Raw genomic sequence first — 21,644 nt, 5'->3', positions numbered from 1 at the left:
CTAGATAGGTGTCGCCAATATAGATGCCCCATAGGTTAGCTAGGTAGGTGCCTCCGATATAGGTAGCCAGTATGGTTCCCCAGTATAGGTTAGCTATGTAGGTGTATCCAGTACATGTAGCCAGTATAGTTGCCACTAGTAAAGGTTAGCTAGGTAGTAAAGTTTAGCCAGTATAGTTGTCCCCAGTATAGGTAAGTTAGGTAGGTGTCTCCAGTATAGGTAGCCAGTATAGTTGTCCACAGTATAGGTAAGTTAGGTAGGTGTCTCCAGTATAGGTAGCCAGTATAGTTGCCACTAATAAAGGTTAGCTAGGTAGGTGCTGCCAGTATATTTGCCCCATAGGTTAGCTAGGTAGGTGGCTGCCTCCAGTATAGGTAGCCAGGCAAGATAGGAGTAGCAGCGGGGGAGAGCGGGCATAGTAACAACTTACCTTCCGGGATGACATTGGCAGCTTCTATCTTCTTTCTCTCCCAGCCGTCCATCATGTTAGTATCAGCTCCCCCTGTGATGACTTCCGGTTACATCATCACAAGGGGCACTGTTACCAACGAGACTGATGACGCCTGGGAGAGGAAGTAGGAAAAGGCTACGGGGGATTCCGGAAAGCGAGTTGCACTATAATTATACACGTCGGCTAGCGGAAACCGTACATGCGTATAATGCACATTGCCTAACTGAGCAGACAGTTAGGGAATGTGTATTATACGCATGTATGATCATAGGACAGTTATCACCTGCACCCGTTTCCTAAGTTTGCTTGAGTGCAGAAATAGCGCACACAAAACTGACACAATAAAGCGGTTATCAAAGTGCAACAACTGTCAGCGGAAACACAAACAGAACGATCAAACCACCAGACAGTTCTATCACGGTAATTAAACACAAGAACTTGAATTATTAACCAAAGGATAAACAAGTCACGGCAGAACAGCGTTTTAAACACTCTGACTTATGACAACAAAAATGTATAGGAGTCTTCTGAGGAGACGAGCAGAGAGAAGAAAGTAATGGAAAAAAACAAGAACCACTGGTGTCTAGCAAGCCTATAGCTTTAAATTTTACAGAGCCACATCAACACCACATGTACAGCAGTTCTCTTAGGATAAATCTGTGGCTACCCACAATGCCCCGCTAATGAATATGCAAATTATCTATTTAAAGCCAGTATAGCAAGCTTATAACTTTAAATTTTACAGAGCCGCATCAACCCCACATGCGGGGATAGCCTGTTTCTGACTTGGTCCTCATCCGTGCATGGCAGGGATTAATATGGCTCTATGGCCTGGAACCCACTGAAAACCGCAAACGCGAAACGCTACCGCTAGAGTTTTGTCTGAGCGGTTTCCAAGCGGATTCATGCGCGTTTGCGGTCGCGGTTTGCAACATTGTATTTTTTTGCTCAGCGGTTGCGTAGCGTTTTGCGTTTTTATCCTGATTGGTCCTGTGAATTATTTTTCATTTTGTAACAGTGTGCTGAACCACAAAACGCTAGCAAAACCACTCAGTTTAGGTTTTGCTGAGCGTTTCAATACTTTACATTGAAGCGCTAACGCTCCCAAAATGCTGCAGGTCCTGCGTTTGCGTTTCTGGGAAACGCAAACGCTGCTGTGGAAGTTGCCCCATCCATTAACATTGGCCCAGCGTTTTGGCAAAGTGCTAGCGTATCGCAACGCTGCCAAAAGCGCTCCTGTGGGTTCCATCCCTATGGGTTAGGGCTTGGACTAGTACAAGCATAGTAACCAAGCAGCTTAAAGAGAAACTCCGACCAAGAATTGCACTTTATCCCAATCAGTAGCTGATGCCCCCTTTTACATGAGATATCTAATCCTTTTCACATACAGACCATCAGGGGGCGCTGTATGGCTGATATTGTGGTGAAATCCCTCCCACAAGAAACTGAGTACATACTCCTGGCAGTTTCCTGTCTGTGAACCCTGTTGCATTGTGGGAAATAGCTGTTTACAGCTGTTTCCAACCACCAAAACAGCAAGCAGCAGCTACATCACCTGCCAGCAGTAAAAATGTCACCATGTAATAAATGTCAGAATGTAAATCAGGGATTTAAAAGCTTTTACAATGGGCAAACACTGACTAATTAATTTACGGTATACATAATTGTAAAAATGAAGCACTTTTTTATTACATAATTTTCACTGGAGTTCCTCTTTAAGTCCTCTTGGAGCAGCCCATCTGCAGGGAATAAGGTTCCCATTCAATGAAAGGTATAGAATTCTATTTCAGAATTAAATCTTGTAGGGGCCATGTTTCTAACTGGTGTAACCAAGGTTTCCTTCCTGGATAACAGTTTAACATAATCTCCATCTCTCCAATGCTTTTCCAATAGTAGCACTTCCGTTTCTTTCCCAATGAATAATGATGAAACGTAATTAAGTGTAAGGAAAGGGCATATCCCTTTAAAGCGGAACTGTAGCAAAAATAACAAAAAATGTGCTTATTTATTAAATATTTATAGGTTATTTTGTTAGTGTTTGACCATTGTAAAATCTTTCCTCTCCCTGGCTTACATTCTGACATTTATAACCGGTGTATGACCTCTTTAGTTTAGTTTAGTCAGGTGATCTGTGCAGATTGTTTGCTACTGAGAGTTGTAGGCACGGGGGAGGGAGATACTGGTTGCTTGGCAATTCTGAAAAGATGTCATTTCCCACAAAGCAAGTCAATTTGCATTTGTACATAGCATATTTTGAGATCCTTCAACTGCTGATGGTTGGCAGTTGTACAAAAGTATGCTTGTTCTACACATAAAAAGGTGTACATTTCCAGTCCTTTCCTGTCAGTTTTGTAGCAGTTTTCTATTAGAGCAGAAATATCCGGATATACAGTATAGAGGAAATGGGTGCCTGCCAGCCAGTCTGAAAGAAGGGAGGCATACCTCTTGCAATGTGTTGACTGATCTGCAAGTGGCATCACAAGGCCAAGAGTGAATGGAACGATCCTGTACTCTGCTCTCCCATATTTGGAGCCAGTTTGGTACAAACCAGAAGCTAGGCCTTGGTAGCTCTTGGCACGGATGGTGGAGAGAGACAGCCACGCTGATGTGATATGCCACATTTTTTTTGTCGCCGGCGCCGGGTAACTCCACTGCAGGACAAACGTTGGCACGACTGGGGTTACAAACGCTGTGAAGCCTGCAGTTCAGTTGTCAGTCTCAAAGAGGCCTTACATAGGCCATTATCATTTCCCCTATTTTAGCTACTGCAGTGAGGATGTGAATGTGTTGTAGGCTGGCCTGCAATTTTAATAGATGATCAATGACATAATAAATATTTTATTTCAAGTGGTATTAAAACTGTCAGTGCCATGACTTATTTATACATTGCATTATTCATATACTACAGACTGGGGAGTCTTTTCCACTTGCAGCTCGTTTTGCGTACTAGTTCAACCCTTTCTTTGTTTATTGTAGGGATATCAATTTATGGCCTAACACAAATAGTATTAATAGATGCTGGCACAAGTTCAATCCAGTTGGGGCCACCACAAGTTAAAACTAAGCCACACTTGTGGTTGCCTAAGCCTGATGAGGCAGTTTTTAAGGATATCAGAGGTGACATGTGACATGAGACAGACATGGGTATGTACAGTGCCTAGCATACAAATAATTAGGCTAAGTTACTTTTTTTTTTCTTTCTCTGCCTGAAAGAGTTAAATATCAGGTATGTAAGTGGGTGACTCAGTCCTGACTCAGACAGGAAGTGACTACAGTGTGACCCTCACTGATTAGAAATTCAAACTATAAAACACTTTCCTAGCAGAAAATGGCTTCTGAAGGCAGGAAAGAGATAAAAAGGGTCAATAGTTCATAGATTTTAGCTCTGGTATACTTCAATGAATGTGTCATTGAGTAAAACAGTTAAAAGTTAAAAAGTAGACTTAAAGAGACTCCGTAACAAAAATTGCATCCTGTTTTTTATCATCCTACAAGTTCCAAAAGCTATTCTAATGTGTTCTGGCTTACTGCAACACTTTCTGCTATCACAGTCTCTGTAATAAATCAATGTATCTTTCCCCTGTCAGACTTGTCAGCCAGTGTCTGGAAGGCTGCCAAGTTCTTCAGTGTTGTGGTTCTGCTATGAACTCCCCCTTTCAGGCCCCTCTCTGCACACTGCCTGTGTGATATTTAGATTAGTGCAGCTTCTCTCTGCTCTCGTATCTTTTACAAGCTGGATAAAGTGTCCTTTGAGCTGGCTGGGCTTTCACATACTGAGGAAATTCAGACAAGGGCAAAGCTGTTTGCAGGAAGAAAAGAGCAGCCTAAAACTTCAGTGCATGAGAACTCGAGGGGGAAAGAAACACACAAATGATCTCTTGAGATTCAAAAGGAAGGGTGTATACAGCCTGCTTGTGTATGGATGTATTTTCTATGTGTGGACATACAGTACATCAACCTACTTCCTGTTTTGGTGGCCATTTTGTTTGTTTATAAACAAACTTTTTAAAACTGTTTTTAACCACTTTTAATGCGGCGGGGAGCGGCGAAATTGTGACAGAGGGTAATAGGAGATGTCCCCTAACACACTGGTATGTTTACTTTTGTGCGATTTTAACAATACAGATTCTCTTTAAACATAAAATAAAACTGTGAAATCTTAAAAAGTCATTTTTTTAGAAGGAAGATAGATATAATCGTTTCTTTCATCAGTTTATTTTCGCCTCGGGTGTCCTTTAATGTCGGCGGCTCCCATGCATGGAATGCGAACACACGTCCCTGGCTACACAGAAGAAAGGCAAGTTCCATACCTCTGTGAGGAGTGGTTATCAGTGGCTCCTGCTTGCCAGATTACTGTGAGCCAATCACAATGATCAGGAACAGAGAAATTGAGGTAAAAAAATAAAATAAAAATGCTTTGGTCATTAAAGGACCAGAGACTGATACCAACACTTACCTAAAGGATTATTAGGAACACCTGTACAATTTCTCATTAAAGCTATTATCAACCAATCACATGGCAGTTGCTTCAATGCATTTAGGGGTGTGGTCCTGGTCAAGACAATCTCCTGAACTCCAAACTGAATGTCAGAATGGAAAAGAAAGGTGATTTAAGCAATTTTGAGTGTGGCATGGTTGTTGGTGCCAGACGGGCCGGTCTGAGTATTTCACAATATGCTCAGTTACTGGGATTTTCACACACAACCATTTCTAGGGTTTACAAAGAATGGTGTGAAAAGGGAAAAACATCCAGTATGCGGCAGTCCTGTGAGCGAAACTGCCTTGTTGATGCTAGAGGTCAGAAAAGAATGGGCCGACTGATTCAAGCTGATAGAAGAGCAACGTTGACTGAAATAACCACTCGTTACAAGCAAGGTATGCAGCAAAGCATTTGTGAAGCCGCAACATGCACAACCTTGAGGCGGATGGGCTACAACAGCAGACACTGGGTACCACTCATCTCCACTACAAATAGGAAAAAGAGGCTTTAATTTGCACGAGCTCACCAAAATTGGACAGTTGAAGACTGGAAAAATGATGCCTGGTCTGATGAGTCTCGATAGAGTCAGAATTTGGCATAAACAGAATGAGAACATGGATCCATCATGCCTTGTTACCACTGTGCAGGCTGGTGGTGGTGAGCATTGTTTTTGACCATGTCCATCCCGTCATGACCACCATGTACCCATCCTCTGATGGCTACTTCCAGCAGGATAATGTACCATGTCACCAAGCTTAAATCATTTCAAATTGGTTTCTTGAACATGACAATTAGTTCAATGTACTAAAATGGCCCCCACAGTCACCAGATCTCAACCCAATAGAGCCTCTTTGGGATGTGATAGAACAGGAGCTTCGTGCCCTGGATGTGCATCCCACAAATCTCCATCAACTGCAAGATGCTATCCTATCAATATGGGCCAACAGTTCTAAAGAATGCTTTCAGCACCTTGTTTAATAAATGCCACGTAGAATTAAGGCAGTTCTAAAGGCAAAAGCGGGTCAAACACCCTATTAGTATGGTGTTCCTAACAATCCTTTAGGTGAGTGAAAGTAGTTGAAAGAGTATGTGGAAAAAAAAAATGTTAAATTTGGCCCATATGTATTGGGCTATATTCACAGAGGTGCATTGCAATTTAACGGCTGCATTGTGACCCATAACGTTGCACTGCAATGCAAAACTTATGCAACATTAACAGTGCGTCCGATGCAGTTTAATGTCAGTGCGTTGCCGTAAAACATAAAATTCTTGCTTTTACAGGGAACACCGTGCCAACTGCAAACCCAGCCTAATAAGTATTGAAGTATATTTATCACATCACCTGAACAGTCTGAGCAGGCAGAAAGAGGTCAAGCTGAAAAACGCAGCTTGGGAGGTTCATATAATTCAAATTGCACCTTAAAGGATATATCCGGCATTTAAAAAACAAAAAGGTTTACTCACTTGGGGCTGCTTTCAGCCCCTAGAAGTCTGTCAGGGCTCATTCCCACTATGCGAGTTTTGACTCACTGCACATAGTGTACACTAGTGAGTTGCTGTGCAATTGAACTCGCCAGGAGTTAAGGCCTCTTACACAGTAGGACGTTGCGGTTTGATGCAACGTTAAAGTCGCAATGCAAAGTACAACGCAATGCCCCCAAAAAGTAGCACAGCAATACTAAGTCTGTGCGACATTCACAATGCACACGTTATTAGAAAGTGCTGCATGCTGTGCGTTATACACGTTATTAGCTGCGTTGGACTGTTTGCACATGCTCAGTAAGGACTTGGAAGCATACTTTTCATTGCCTATATGCTCTACTATATGCGACGATAACGGGGCATTAAGTTGCGTTGCAACTTTTTTGGGGGTGTTGCCTTGTAATGTGCATTGCGACTTTAACGTCGCATCAAACGGCAACGTCCTACTGTGAAAGAGGCCTAAAACTCATGAAGTGCATAGAAAAGCCCAGCAACTCACAAACCCATTCATACTTTTTTTTATTAAATGTATCGACCAGTGTAAATGAGCCCTTAGGTCCCTCGGCACAGTTCTGCTCCGGGCTAAATGGCTAATCGCTGGCTATCTCCAAGTATGAACATTGCCATACACTTTGCACTGGAGTAGGGCTTTACAAAAGGCTAGCGATCAACACCGTTAGAATGCGCTGCTGAAATCACTTTCAATACGCTCCAGTGTGAATGAGGCCTAAGTGTCTGCAGATGAGTTACTAGGCTATTAACTTACATATGGCTTAATCTAAAAGCTGCCTAAGGGCTGTGACCCACTAGGGTGATTTTGGCAGGGTTTTCGGATCGCCGATTCCAAAAAAAACAAAACCAAAAAAAAACGCTTTGCCAACCTGTCTAAATGTTGGGGAACACACTAGTGCGATTGCAATAAGGGTTAATCGCAAACATGCAGCATTTTAGCCACGTTTGCACCCAATGCTAGGCATCGAGGAGCTACAAAAATCGCTTTGAAAATACATTTTGCAGCAAATTGGGGATCGAACGGTTTGATTTAAAAAAAAAAAAAAAAAAAAAAAAAGCTAATTATACTTACCAAGTGTCCTGTTGTCTGGCTTCTGTCCGTAGCCACACCCCTTAGCAGAAGAGGTCATAGGCGCTTTTCTGATTGCTCCTAGAGAAAAACTTATGACCTCTTCCATTAGGGGGCAGGGCTACAGTCGAATAACTAGCATATATTATAAAGTTTATTAAAAAAACTACACTAATCGGAAGCACAATACAATTTACTGTATAGCACTTCATATTGGAGCGCAAACGGTGTTGCCCTCGGCCTAGAAATTGCTGTACATTGTGCTAAGCGCGATTTAAAAGCAATACAGCGATTCCTAGTGGCTTCCAGCTCTAAAAGGTTATTCTACCGGGTTTCATCCTCAGAACATAACATTCTGCAGTGAAACGGCTTTGAGCAGCTTTTAGGGCTCATTCACAATAGAGGCATTTTCGGCCTTTATTCAAGCGCAGGTGATTTTTAAAATCGCCCCCATAAACGCTTGTGCTATGAATGTCTATGAGAAGGTTCATATCAGCGCGGTCCGTGCGCTGTGCGTTCAGCAAAGCGGTGCCTGGACCATTTTTGGGGTTTTGCTATAATGAAAGGTATAGGAAGAGCGCTAAACGCTCACAAAATCGCTTTGTGGGGCGATTGCATTAGTTTGAATAAATACATTGTATTCTTTTCCAGGTCAAAGAGTTCACTTCCTGACTTGGGTCAGGAAGTTAATTAAAACCCGCTTAGAAAAGCGCTTCTCACAAAAACGGAATGCCAACCCAAGTGGCGGGAAACAAAAAAAAAACGCGAGCGGAACACAATGTAAGCAAGCCCTTATAGAGGAGAAAAGCAGGAGGATTTCATGCGTCGTAAAAGGCAAGGTGCTCTGCTGAGCAGTTACAGTAGGTCCTCTACTGGAGGAGTACGTAATGCAGGTTGTTGAGGCGAGAAAGGGGAATGACACAAACATTTGCAGATATGTGAAACACAGAGAGAGAAACAGCAGCAGGTATACCACGCACTTTATTCCTAGATAGCAGGGAGAAAGGTAGACACATACATTTAAAACGGCCGCTAGTAAATTTGGGTGCAGGGTGAAGCCATAACACGGCTCACTCTGCTCCCGCTGAAACTCTCGGCCATGTTAAAGAGAATCTGTATTGTTAAAATTGCACAAAGGTAAACATACCAGTGCGTTAAGGGACATCTCCTATTACCCTCTGTCACAATTTCACCGCTCCCCGCCGCATTAAAAGTGGTTAAAAACAGTTTTAAAAAGTTTGTTTATAAACAAACAAAATGGCCACCAAAACAGGAAGTAGGTTGATGTACAGTATGTCCACACATAGAAAATACATCCATACACAAGCAGGCTGTATACAGCATTCCTTTTGAATCTCAAGAGATCATTTGTGTGTTTCTTTCCCCCCTGAGGGGGGAGTGCATAGCAGAACCACAACACTGAAGAACTTGGCAGCCTTCCAGACACAGGCTGACAAGTCTGACAAGGGTAAGATACATTGATTTATTACAGAGACTGTGATAGTACAAATTGCTGCAGCAAGCCAGAACACATTAGAATAGCTTTTGGAACTTGTAGGATGATAAAAAACAGGATGCAATTTTTGTTACGGAGTCTCTTTAACTACCTGGTATTTTAATTTTCCTGCGATTTTTGTGCCAAAAGCAGTACAACAAAGGGTTTCTTATATTGTAAGCATTTTCACAGAGCACTTGTAGGTTGTGGTCTTGCAAGCTGTCCGTAGGCATGCATACGATAACAAGAACAAAAACATTTTTATTTTTTTTTAACTGCACCTAGAATTTGTTATATTGGATACAAAACAAATGTTTGTATTGAATCCAATAAATAAAAAAATTAATTTGTGATTGTTGTGATGGCACGGCGTACGCCCAACACCGGAGGCACATGTAGCGTCATCAAAGGGACGCACCAGGTGATGTGATCGCCGAGGGCTAGAAAGAAGGAGGAGAAAGAAAAGATCGCTGCCGGGGATCGCCTTGAAGAAGATGGGAATACGCTTGTAGGGAAGCTGTGAGGTGTCGGCAAGGTATCCCACATGGCAGCAATGCTGCAGGTAAGTAATTGTAATTACTGGACGAGTCTGGCCCGTCCTTACCGTTTCCAGCTTTTTCGCTAAAATTAAATACTATTCCGCCTTTGAGTTGTCGCAAGTCTGGAAGAAATGTAATTGGTGCGCCGGCTGCTGCCGGAAGCCAAATTACCTTTTCTCCAATTTTAGCCCCAGCACTCATCGGCACCCAAATTAGTTACTGAGCACCACTGTAGCCGTAATTCTCATTGTGGCCTATGGTCCCGCCCAAACGTTCAGCGCAGCGCAACGCCAAAATTAGCTGACTCAGGGTCCACTCCTATGGCCAGAGGCATAACTATAGTGAGAGCGGCCACTGCAGTCATAAGGCAGCCCAAACTTCCTGCCTCACTTTCCAATCCAGGGGCTATCCCTTTAGAGCAGGTGTACTTTGAGCCACACTAGTTTTGGTGGTGACATCATGGTGATTACACCTGTAATACAATTGCTGGCAGCCTTACCGCACACGTACGCCTACTCAGTAAGCCAGAGCCAATGGTGAACAAGCGGCTTCATGCTACAGCACAGGCGAGGATGACAAGGGAAGCCTCTACAACAGGGGTAGAGAACCTATGGCTCAGGAGCCAGATGTGGCTCGTGATGGCTACAACTGGCTCACATACAAATCAGTAGGGGTCGATTCACTAAGCTACACTGCTCAAGCAGCGCAGCTTAGTGTGAACGCGCAAGTAACATTTTCAAAGTAGTGCACGCTACTGCTGTAGCAATCACTACCAACTTACCCGCACTACCCCAAAACGAACGTCTGCTCCAATTGTCCCACTCTGGACCCTGTCAGATGCAGTGACTTTGTAGGATGAGATCCCCACACTTTGGCCCAATAGGCTGCCTATTGGGCCAATCAAAGTGTGGGGATCCGGTCCTACAAAGTGAATTAACCCCCAAGTCAGCTAGTTAATTGTACGAGCTGTTAGTCGGTATTTCTCCTGTCTGGCTCTCAGGGAAATTGCTGATGTTGCTGAAATACAAACAGTCAAAGTGCCGGGGTCCTCACCCACCCAGGCTTCACGCACCTGGTCCGCCGGTGCTCCTACACTCCGTGGTTCACCACTCCACCAATTCTGTTCACAATAACAAGAAATCAAGGTCGGCACTCTACTGGCGATCATAAACTTGCATTTATTGGAAAAGTTGCAAACATGATATGTTTCGGGGTCACCCCCTTACTCAAGACCTCGATTTCTTGTTATTCTGATGTTGCTGAAACCCAAGAGACACTGAAGACGTGTCCGACACTTCCGCTGCCCGGCGGATCAACTGTATACACATCACCATGGCAACAGGGACATGAGCCCTACTGAAACATATTGTATGGCTCTCATGGAATTACATTTTAAAATATGTGGTGTCTATGGCTCTCTCAGACAAAAAGGTTCCTGACCCTTACTCTACAGGATCCTAAGGATTCCCTCTTAGGCAAGTATGTGCTTTTTATTTTCCGATCTCGGACGATCTACTTGCAATTTTCATGCCTCTGAAGAAGTAGCTGTTGCTACAATAAAATATTGTACTGCCTATATTGTCATGTCTGTCTACCGAGATCTACAGTGATGTGAAAAACTATTTGCCCCCTTCCTGATTTCTTATTCTTTTGCATGTTTGTCACACTTAAATGTTTCTGCTCATCAAAAACCGTTATTAGTCAAAGATAACATAATTGAACACAAAATGCAGTTTTAAATTATGTTTTTTTTATTATTTAGTGAGAAAAAAAAAAAACTCCAACCTACATGGCCCTGTGTGAAAAAGTGATTGCCCCCTGAACCTAATGACTGGTTGGGCCACCCTTAGCAGCAATAACTGCAATCAAGCGTTTGCGATAATTTGCAACGAGTCTTTTACAGTGCTCTGGAGGAATTTTGGCCCACTCATCTTTGCAGAATTGTTGTAATTCAGCTTTGAGGATTTCTAGCATGAACCGCCTTTTTAAGGTCATGCCACAACATCTCAATAGGATTCAGGTCAGGACTTTGACTAGGCCACTCCAAAGTCTTCATTTTGTTTTTCTTCAGCCATTCAGAGGTGGATTTGCTGGTGTGTTTTGGGTCACGGTCCTGCTGCAGCACCCAAGATCGCTTCAGCTTGAGTTGACGAACAGATGGCCGGACATTCTCCTTCAGGATTTTTTGGTAGACAGTAGAATTCATGGTTACATCTATCACAGCAAGCCTTCCGGGTCCTGAAGCAGCAAAACAACCCCAGACCATCACACTACCACCACCATATTTTACTGTTGGTATGATGTTCTTTTGCTGAAATTCTCTGTTACTTCCATGCCAGATGTAACGGGACACGCACCAACCAAAAAGTTCAACTTTTGTCTCGTCGCTCCACAAGGTATTTTCCCAAAAGTCTTGGCAATCATTGAGATGTTTTTTTAGCAAAATTGAGACGAGCCTTAATGTTTTTTGCTTAAAAGTGGTTTGCTCCTTGGATATCTGCCATGCAGGCCGTTTTTGCCCAGTCTCTTTCTTATGGTGGAGTCGTTAACACTGACCTTAATTGAGGCAAGTGAGGCCTGCAGTTCGTTAGATGTTGTCCTGGGGTCTTTTGTGGCCTCTCAGATGAGTTTTCTCTGCGCTCTTGGGGTAATTTTGGTCGGCCGGCCACTCCTGGGAAGGTTCATCACTGTTCCATGTTGTTGTCATTTGTGGATAATGGCTCTCACTGTAGTTCGCTGGAGTCCCAAAGCTTTAGAAATGGCTTTATAACCTTTACCAGACTGATAGATATCAATTACTTTTGTTCTCATTTGTTCCTGAATTTCTTTGGATCTTGGCATGATGTCTAGCTTTTGAGGTGCTTTTGGTCTACTTGTCTGTGTCAGTGATTTCTTGATTGAAACAGGTGTGGCAGTAACCAGGCCTGGGGGTGACTACAGAAATTGAACTCAGGTGTGATAAACCACAGTTAAGTTATTTTTTAACAAGGGGGGCAATCACTTTTTCACACAGGGCCATGTAGATTGAGTTTTTTTTCTCACTAAATAATAAAAACCAACATTTAAAACTGCATTTTGTGTTCAATTATGTTATCTTTGACTAATAGTTAACGGTTTTTGATTAGCAGAAACGTTTAAGTGTGACAAACATGCAAAAGAATAAGAAATCAGGAAGGGGCAAATAGTTTTTCACATCACTGTATACAAGCCCAGTAAACCCTACCCATTTATTTTTTTTCCTAAATATCGAGTCTAATGTAAACTTGCTTGCAATTTCTATACAGATTGGAACTGTACTAATCCAAATTGACAGCAGCCGCATTTGACCCAAACTGAATACAATTTTCAATACAAATTACTGTTGAGAGCAAAATGAAAAAAAAACAGAGAGCCCGGTATAGTATAGTATGTATTGGAATAGGTAGGGTAAATTAACAGGTAAGTATTATACTCACAAACGTGGGTTGCCGTCCAGGCAACCACTATATAAGCAGGTGGGGAGAACCTGTCCCCACTCAGGATTAAGATGTCGCTCTCTGAAAGAAGAAATGGGTGATGCACCCTTCCACACAGGGTGAAAAATCGATATAGCAAAGTACAGAGGCGCCAATAGGATAAAACACACTAAAAGGTTTAAAAATATTCGGGTGGTGGTGGTGGACCGACCGACCCAAAAAACAGACTTGATGCTGTCAGTACAGTCAAACAATTTATTTATATACTCCAAAAACAACTGCGACGCGTTTCACGGGCAAGATCCCGCTTCTTCAGGCATTAAACAGGAGTATCACACTACAATGCAAATGACAGAGATCACACCAAATCAGAACGCTGTATATGTACATATGTAAATGAACATTAGTGATATTGGTATAGTATATTGCTTAGTCTAGTTGACTTTTCAGTGTTTGTGAAATCTATCCTAGTATATCCGACAGTGTGTGGGGGCTATTTATGTCAAGGGTGAGGTGGGTGACGGCAGTGGGTGGAGAGGGGAGGGGGAGACTCTACTATGGGACAAAGTGGGGGAACAGACTGTCTATAACATCGTGTTGAAGCAGGTGAGGAAGTCCAAATAAAAATGCTATGCTGTATGGTAGAAACCAGGTAAATAGTGTAGTGGCAGGTGGGGAAGTTCAAATAAAAGATACTAGGCTATATGGTAGAGCACAAGTTGTTCGCATGGCAAATAGAAAAGTGAAGTGAATCATTCACCAAACCTGTGTAGAAAAAAAGTATCATTATAAAGTTGCTTACCAGCTCTAGGTCCCGAAAAGGTTTGGCACCTCTGTGTTTATCTGCCCGTTCGGGACCTGTTATATAGCGGCTATATAACAGGTCCCGAACGGGCAGATAAACACAGAGGTGCCAAACCTTTTCGGGACCTAGAGCTGGTAAGCAACTTTATAATGATACTTTTTTTCTACACAGGTTTGGTGAATGATTCACTCCACTTTTCTATTTGCCATGCGAACAACTTGTGCTCTACCATATAGCCTAGTATCTTTTATTTGAACTTCCCCACCTGCCACTACACTATTTACCTGGTTTCTACCATACAGCATAGCATTTTTATTTGGACCTCACCTGCTTCAACACGATGTTATAGACAGTCTGTTCCCCCACTTTGTCCCATAGTAGAGTCTCCCCCTCCCCTCTCCACCCACTGCCGTCACCCACCTCACCCTTGACATAAATAGCCCCCACACACTGTCGGATATACTAGGATAGATTTCACAAACACTGAAAAGTCAACTAGACTAAGCAATATACTATACCAATATCACTAATGTTCATTTACATATGTACATATACAGCGTTCTGATTTGGTGTGATCTCTGTCATTTGCATTGTAGTGTGATACTCCTGTTTAATGCCTGAAGAAGCGGGATCTTGCCCGTGAAACGCGTCGCAGTTGTTTTTGGAGTATATAAATAAATTGTTTGACTGTACTGACAGCATCAAGTCTGTTTTTTGGGTCGGTCGGCCCACCACCACCACCCGAATATTTTTAAACCTTTTAGTGTGTTTTATCCTATTGGCGCCTCTGTACTTTGCTATACTGTTGAGAGCAGTACACACTTTCAACTTATATTGCCTGATGCAATTATGCCCGATCGTTTCTGGCAACTTTTTCAAAGGCCCAGTGCACATCCCAAAACCTCTAGCAGATCCGCAAAACGCTAGAGATTTTAGAAGCAGATTTTCAGAGCGATTCTAGGCATGTTTAGGCCCCATTCACACCTAAAAGCACGCCGGCATTTTGCGGGAGTGCTTTTTCCGCGATTAACGCAGAAAAATCCCTGGACACTGCATCGATTTTTCCGCAATCACGCTTAGCGCTTCTAAACCCCTATAACATGATAGCCGGGAAATCACCTGAAAATGGTGCAGGTTACGCGTTTGCGTTTGGCGATTAACGCCAATCGCCCGAGTGAGAACGGGCCCATAGGGTATTAGAGCACTAGCGCTTAAGCGTTTTGCCAAAAATCACCGGCAAAACGCTCTACTGTAAATGGGCCCTTAAAGAGATTTTATAAACATGCCTAGCGGTTTTTGGAGCGTTTGGGTAGCAGATTAAAAATATTGTTACAGTAAAGCTGTTACTGAACAGCTACTGTAACAAAAACGCCTGGAAAACCGCTCTGATCTGATGGTTTTTCAGAGCGGTTTTCCACTTTCCTATACTTTAACATTGAGGCGGAAACGCCTCAGAAATCTAAAAAAATGCTGCAGGACAGGAGTTTGCGTTTGGGGGAAAACCACCCGCTCTGGTGTGCACCATCCCATTCGCTTTCATTAGCCAAGCGGTTTTCCCCCTGCAAGCATTTAAAAAAAAACAACTCTTCAGAACCGCTCTGGTGCGCACCAGCCCTGAGACTGTACATGGCTGTCCCCAGACTGCTGATCAGGCATTTTGGAAAACCATAGTGGTCAGCTACTGTCATATACTGAAGCAGATACCAGCATCATACACCAGGTGGTGCTCCACTCTCCATACAGCACAGCATGCTTGATGACCAGCGTATATGTACAGGAAAAAGCCACCTAATACAATATTCATTTCCCATCAGATCAAACTGATCATTTCCGACAGGTCCGATCGGCTCCCGATAAATGACGCAATCCATTTTGTGCGGTAGCTTTCTGAAAATTGATAGTAGCTGATCAGACCCCTCAGGAAATTACCGGTTCGACCCGTCAATCTGATGGGAAATTGCATGGTGTGTAACACATATCAGTTGCAATTTCCCATAAGCATTTAACAAGGCTTGCTGGTTGTGAAGTGCAGGTCTAATGGGTTCTGACACAAGAGACCAGGTTTTGGATTCTCTGCTCTTCCAGTTCAGTAAACTAGCAGCTATTCAGTAGGAGACCTTGGGCAAGACTCCCTAACACTACTACTGCCTATAGAACGTGCTCTAGCGGCTGCAGCTCTGGGTCCACCAGGAGAAAAGCACAATATAAATGTTCAGTGTCTTGTCTTGTTCTGTTGCATGTATTAGCAGGGTGCAGGACTCTACTATACACTACATATAACCTTTCAATAAAGGGAGGGGGAGGAGCAGACATTCCAGACAGCCCCTGGAAAACAGTTAATTAGCGAAACTTGTTGGAGGGGTGCTAGTTGTTTGGGGAACCCTTGTTTTTGGGAAAGGGGGCACAGCACAAGAAGGGGGCCTTAACAGCAGCACGTTACGTTTTTGTGTAGTTTTTTCATTACTGGACCGGTAATCTTGTAGTTCTTTCTAGGAACCAAAATATAATATTTACAATCATACAGTTCCTGGGAGGTGTTTTAGACCGCAAAAAATACGATTAGAAAATGTGGTCTCATGACAACAAGAGAAAGGTCAGTACAATACAAACATTACTGTGCCACACACGGCAAACCTGCCACACACACACACACACACTGTACACACACACACTGTACACACACACACACTGTACACACACACACACACTGTACACACACACACACACTGTACACACACACACACACTGTACACACACACACACACACTGTACACACACACACACTGTACACACACACACACACTGTACACACACACACACTGTACACACACACACACACACACACGTACACACACACACACGTACACACACACACACTGTACACACACACACACTGTACACACACACACTGTACACACACACACACACACTGTACACACACACACACTGTACACACACACACACTGTACACACTGTACACACACACACACTGTACACACACACACACACACTGTACACACACACACACACTGTACACACACACACACTGTACACACACACACACTGTACACACACACACACTGTACACACACACTGTACACACACACACACTGTACACACACACACTGTACACACACACTGTACACACACACTGTACACACACACTGTACACACACACACTGTACACACACACACACAGACACACACACACACACACAGACACACACACACTGTACACACACACTGTACACACACACACACTGTACACACACACACACACACACTGTATACACACACACACACACACCTAGAACATGTGAACCTCAGCTAAAAGGGTGTTTAGTGACATCCTCCTGCCTATTGCAGAAAAGTAGCCGCCACAAGAGCAGTAAGCCGCGCTCGCCATTCTCCATCCCGCCAGCTGGCTCTCCCGCCGCCACTCACTCTACGCAATCCTGCCCCACACACACGGGGCAAACCTGCCCCCCCCACACACACACACACACACACGGCAAACCTGCCCCCCCCACACACACGGCAAACCTGCCCCCCCCCCACACACACACACGGCAAACCTGCCCCCCCCCCCCCCCCACACACACACGGCAAACCTGCCCCCCCCCCCACACACACACACACGGCAAACCTGCCCCCCCCACACACACACGGCAAACCTGCACCCCCACACACACACACATACGGCAAACCTGCCCCCACACACACACACGGCAAACCTGCCCCCCCCTCCCACACGGCAAACCTGCCCCCCACACACACGGCAAACCTGCCCCCCCACACACACGGCAAACCTGCCCCCCCACACACACACGGCAAACCTGCCCCCCCCCCACACACACACACACTGCAAACCTGCCACACACACACACACACACTGCAAACCTGCCACACACACTGCAAACCTGCCACACACACACACACTGCAAACCTGCCACACACACACACACTGCAAACCTGCCACACACACACACACTGCAAACCTGCCACACACACACACACTGCAAACCTGCCACACACACACACACTGCAAACCTGCCACACACACACACACTGCAAACCTGCCACACACACACACACACTGCAAACCTGCCACACACACACACTGCAAACCTGCCACACACACACACTGTACACCTGCCACACACACTGCAAACCTGCCACACACACTGCAAACCTGCCACACAAACACACACTGCAAACCTGCCACACAAACGCACACTGCAAACCTGCCACACACACGCACACTGCAAACCTGCCACACACACGCACACTGCAAACCTGCCACACACACGCACACTGCAAACCTGCCACACACACGCACACTGCAAACCTGCCACACACACGCACACTGCAAACCTGCCACACACACGCACACTGCAAACCTGCCACACACACACACACACACACTGCAAACCTGCCACACACACACACACACTGCAAACCTGCCACACACACACACACACACACACTGCAAACCTGCCACACACACACACACACTGCAAACCTGCCACACACACACACACTGCAAACCTGCCACACACACACACACTGCAAACCTGCCACACACACACACACTGCAAACCTGCCACACACACACACTGCAAACCTGCCACACACACACACTGCAAACCTGCCACACACACACACACACTGCAAACCTGCCACACACACACTGCAAACCTGCCACACACACACACTGCAAACCTGCCACACACACACACTGCAAACCTGCCACACACACACACTGCAAACCTGCCACACACACACTGAAAACCTGCCACAAACACACACACTGAAAACCTGCCACAAACACACACACTGAAAACCTGCCACAAACACACACACTGAAAACCTGCCACAAACACACACACTGAAAACCTGCCACAAACACACACACTGTACACACACACACACACACACACTGTATACACACACACACACACACCTAGAACATGTGAACCTCAGCTAAAAGGGTGTTTAGTGACATCCTCCTGCCTATTGCAGAAAAGTAGCCGCCACAAGAGCAGTAAGCCGCGATCGCCATTCTCCATCCCGCCAGCTGGCTCTCCCGCCGCCACTCACTCTACGCAATCCTGCCCCACACACACGGGGCAAACCTGCCCCCCCCACACACACACACGGCAAACCTGCCCCCCCCCCACACACGGCAAACCTGCCCCCCCCCACACACGGCAAACCTGCCCCCCCCCACACACACACACGGCAAACCTGCCCCCCCCCCCCCACACACACGGCAAACCTGCCCCCCCCCACACACACACGGCAAACCTGCACCCCCACACACACATACGGCAAACCTGCCCCCACACACACACACGGCAAACCTGCCCCCACACACACACACGGCAAACCTGCCCCCACACACACACACGGCAAACCTGCCCCCCACACACATGGCAAACCTGCCCCCCCCCCCCCACACACGGCAAACCTGCCCCCCCACACACACACGGCAAACCTGCCCCCCCCCCTGCCACACACACACACTGCAAACCTGCCACACACACACACTGCAAACCTGCCACAAACACACACACTGAAAACCTGCCACAAACACACACACTGAAAACCTGCCACAAACACACACACTGAAAACCTGCCACAAACACACACACTGAAAACCTGCCACAAACACACACACACTGAAAACCTGCCACAAACACACACACTGAAAACCTGCCACAAACACACACACTGAAAACCTGCCACAAACACACACACTGAAAACCTGCCACAAACACACACACTGAAAACCTGCCACAAACACACACACTGAAAACCTGCCACAAACACACACACTGAAAACCTGCCACAAACACACACACTGAAAACCTGCCACAAACACACACTGAAAACCTGCCACAAACACACACTGCAAACCTGCCACAAACACACACGGCAAACCTGCCACAAACACACACTGCAAACCTGCCACAAACACACACTGCAAACCTGCCACAAACACACACTGCAAACCTGCCACAAACACACACTGCAAACCTGCCACAAACACACACTGCAAACCTGCCACAAACACACACTGCAAACCTGCCACACACACACACTGCAAACCTGCCACACACACACACTGCAAACCTGCCACACACACACACTGCAAACCTGCCACACACACACACACACACTGCAAACCTGCCACACACACACACACACTGCAAACCTGCCACACACACACACACACTGCAAACCTGCCACACACACACACTGCAAACCTGCCACACACACACACTGCAAACCTGCCACACACACACACTGCAAACCTGCCACACACACACACTGCAAACCTGCCACACACACACACTGCAAACCTGCCACACACACACTGCAAACCTGCCACACACACACACACTGCAAACCTGCCACACACACACACACTGCAAACCTGCCACACACACACACACACACTGCAAACCTGCCACACACACACTGCAAACCTGCCACACACACACTGCAAACCTGCCACACACACACTGCAAACCTGCCACACACACACTGCAAACCTGCCACACACACACTGCAAACCTGCCACACACACACACACACACACACACCTGCCACACACACACACTGCAAACCTGCCACACAAACACACACTGCAAACCTGCCACACAAACGCACACTGCAAACCTGCCACACAAACGCACACTGCAAACCTGCCACACAAACGCACACTGCAAACTTGCCACACAAACGCACACTGCAAACTTGCCACACAAACGCACACTGCAAACTTGCCACACAAACGCACACTGCAAACCTGCCACACAAACGCACACTGCAAACCTGCCACACAAACGCACTGCAAACCTGCCACACACACACACACACACACTGCAAACCTGCCACACACACTGCAAACCTGCCACACACACTGCAAACCTGCCACACACACACACACACACACACACACACACACACACACACACACACACACACACACACACACACACTGCAAACCTGCCACACACACACTGCAAACCTGCCACACACACACACACACACACACACACACACACACACACACACACACACACACACACACACACTGCAAACCTGCCACACACACTGCAAACCTGCCACACACACACACACTGCAAACCTGCCACACACACACACACACACACACACACTGCAAACCTGCCACACACTGCAAACCTGCCGCACACGCACTGCAAACCTGCCACACACACACACACACACACACACACACACACACACACACACACACACACTGCAAACCTGCCACACAAACACACACTGCAAACCTGCCACACAAACACACACACTGCAAACCTGCCACACAAACACACACTGCAAACCTGCCACACACACACACACACACACACTGCAAACCTGACACACACACACACACTGCAAACCTGCCACACACACACACACTGCAAACCTGACACACACACACACACACACACACACTGCAAACCTGACACACACACACACACACACACACACACACACACACACACACACACTGCAAACCTGCCACAAACACACCTAGAACATGCGAACCTCAGCTAAAAGGGTGTTTAGTGACGTCCTCCTGCCTATTGCAGAAAAGTAGCCGCCACAAGAGCAGTAAGCCGCACACACACACACTGCAAACCTGACACACACACACACACACACACACACACACACTGCAAACCTGACACACACACACACACACTGCAAACCTGACACACACACACACACACACACACACACACACACACACACACACACACACACACACACACACACACACACACACACACACACACACACACACACACACACACACA

The 21,644-nt window shown here is 45.7% G+C and overlaps 1 protein-coding gene across 2 annotated transcripts in view; it reads right to left on the bottom strand.

Moving 5' to 3' along the window:
• Window positions 1-21,426, bottom strand: part of PLCD3 (phospholipase C delta 3) — a 172,395-nt gene extending 150,969 nt beyond the window's left edge. The window contains exon 1 of one of the 2 annotated variants that reach the window (XM_068263207.1): window positions 21,373-21,426. The gene's annotated coding sequence lies outside the window, so the exon portion shown is untranslated. Of the gene's footprint in view, window positions 1-17,110; window positions 17,215-21,372 lie in introns of those variants that run through there. The other variant, XM_068263206.1, reaches the window with a different exon arrangement.
• Window positions 21,427-21,644: the final 218 nt, after the last annotated feature.

Source organism: Hyperolius riggenbachi, chromosome 12 (assembly GCF_040937935.1).
Source record: "Hyperolius riggenbachi isolate aHypRig1 chromosome 12, aHypRig1.pri, whole genome shotgun sequence".
Taxonomy (NCBI): domain Eukaryota; kingdom Metazoa; phylum Chordata; class Amphibia; order Anura; family Hyperoliidae; genus Hyperolius; species Hyperolius riggenbachi.
The sequence above is the reverse complement of the archived record's forward strand: the minus strand, read 5'-3'. Positions and strand labels throughout refer to the sequence as shown.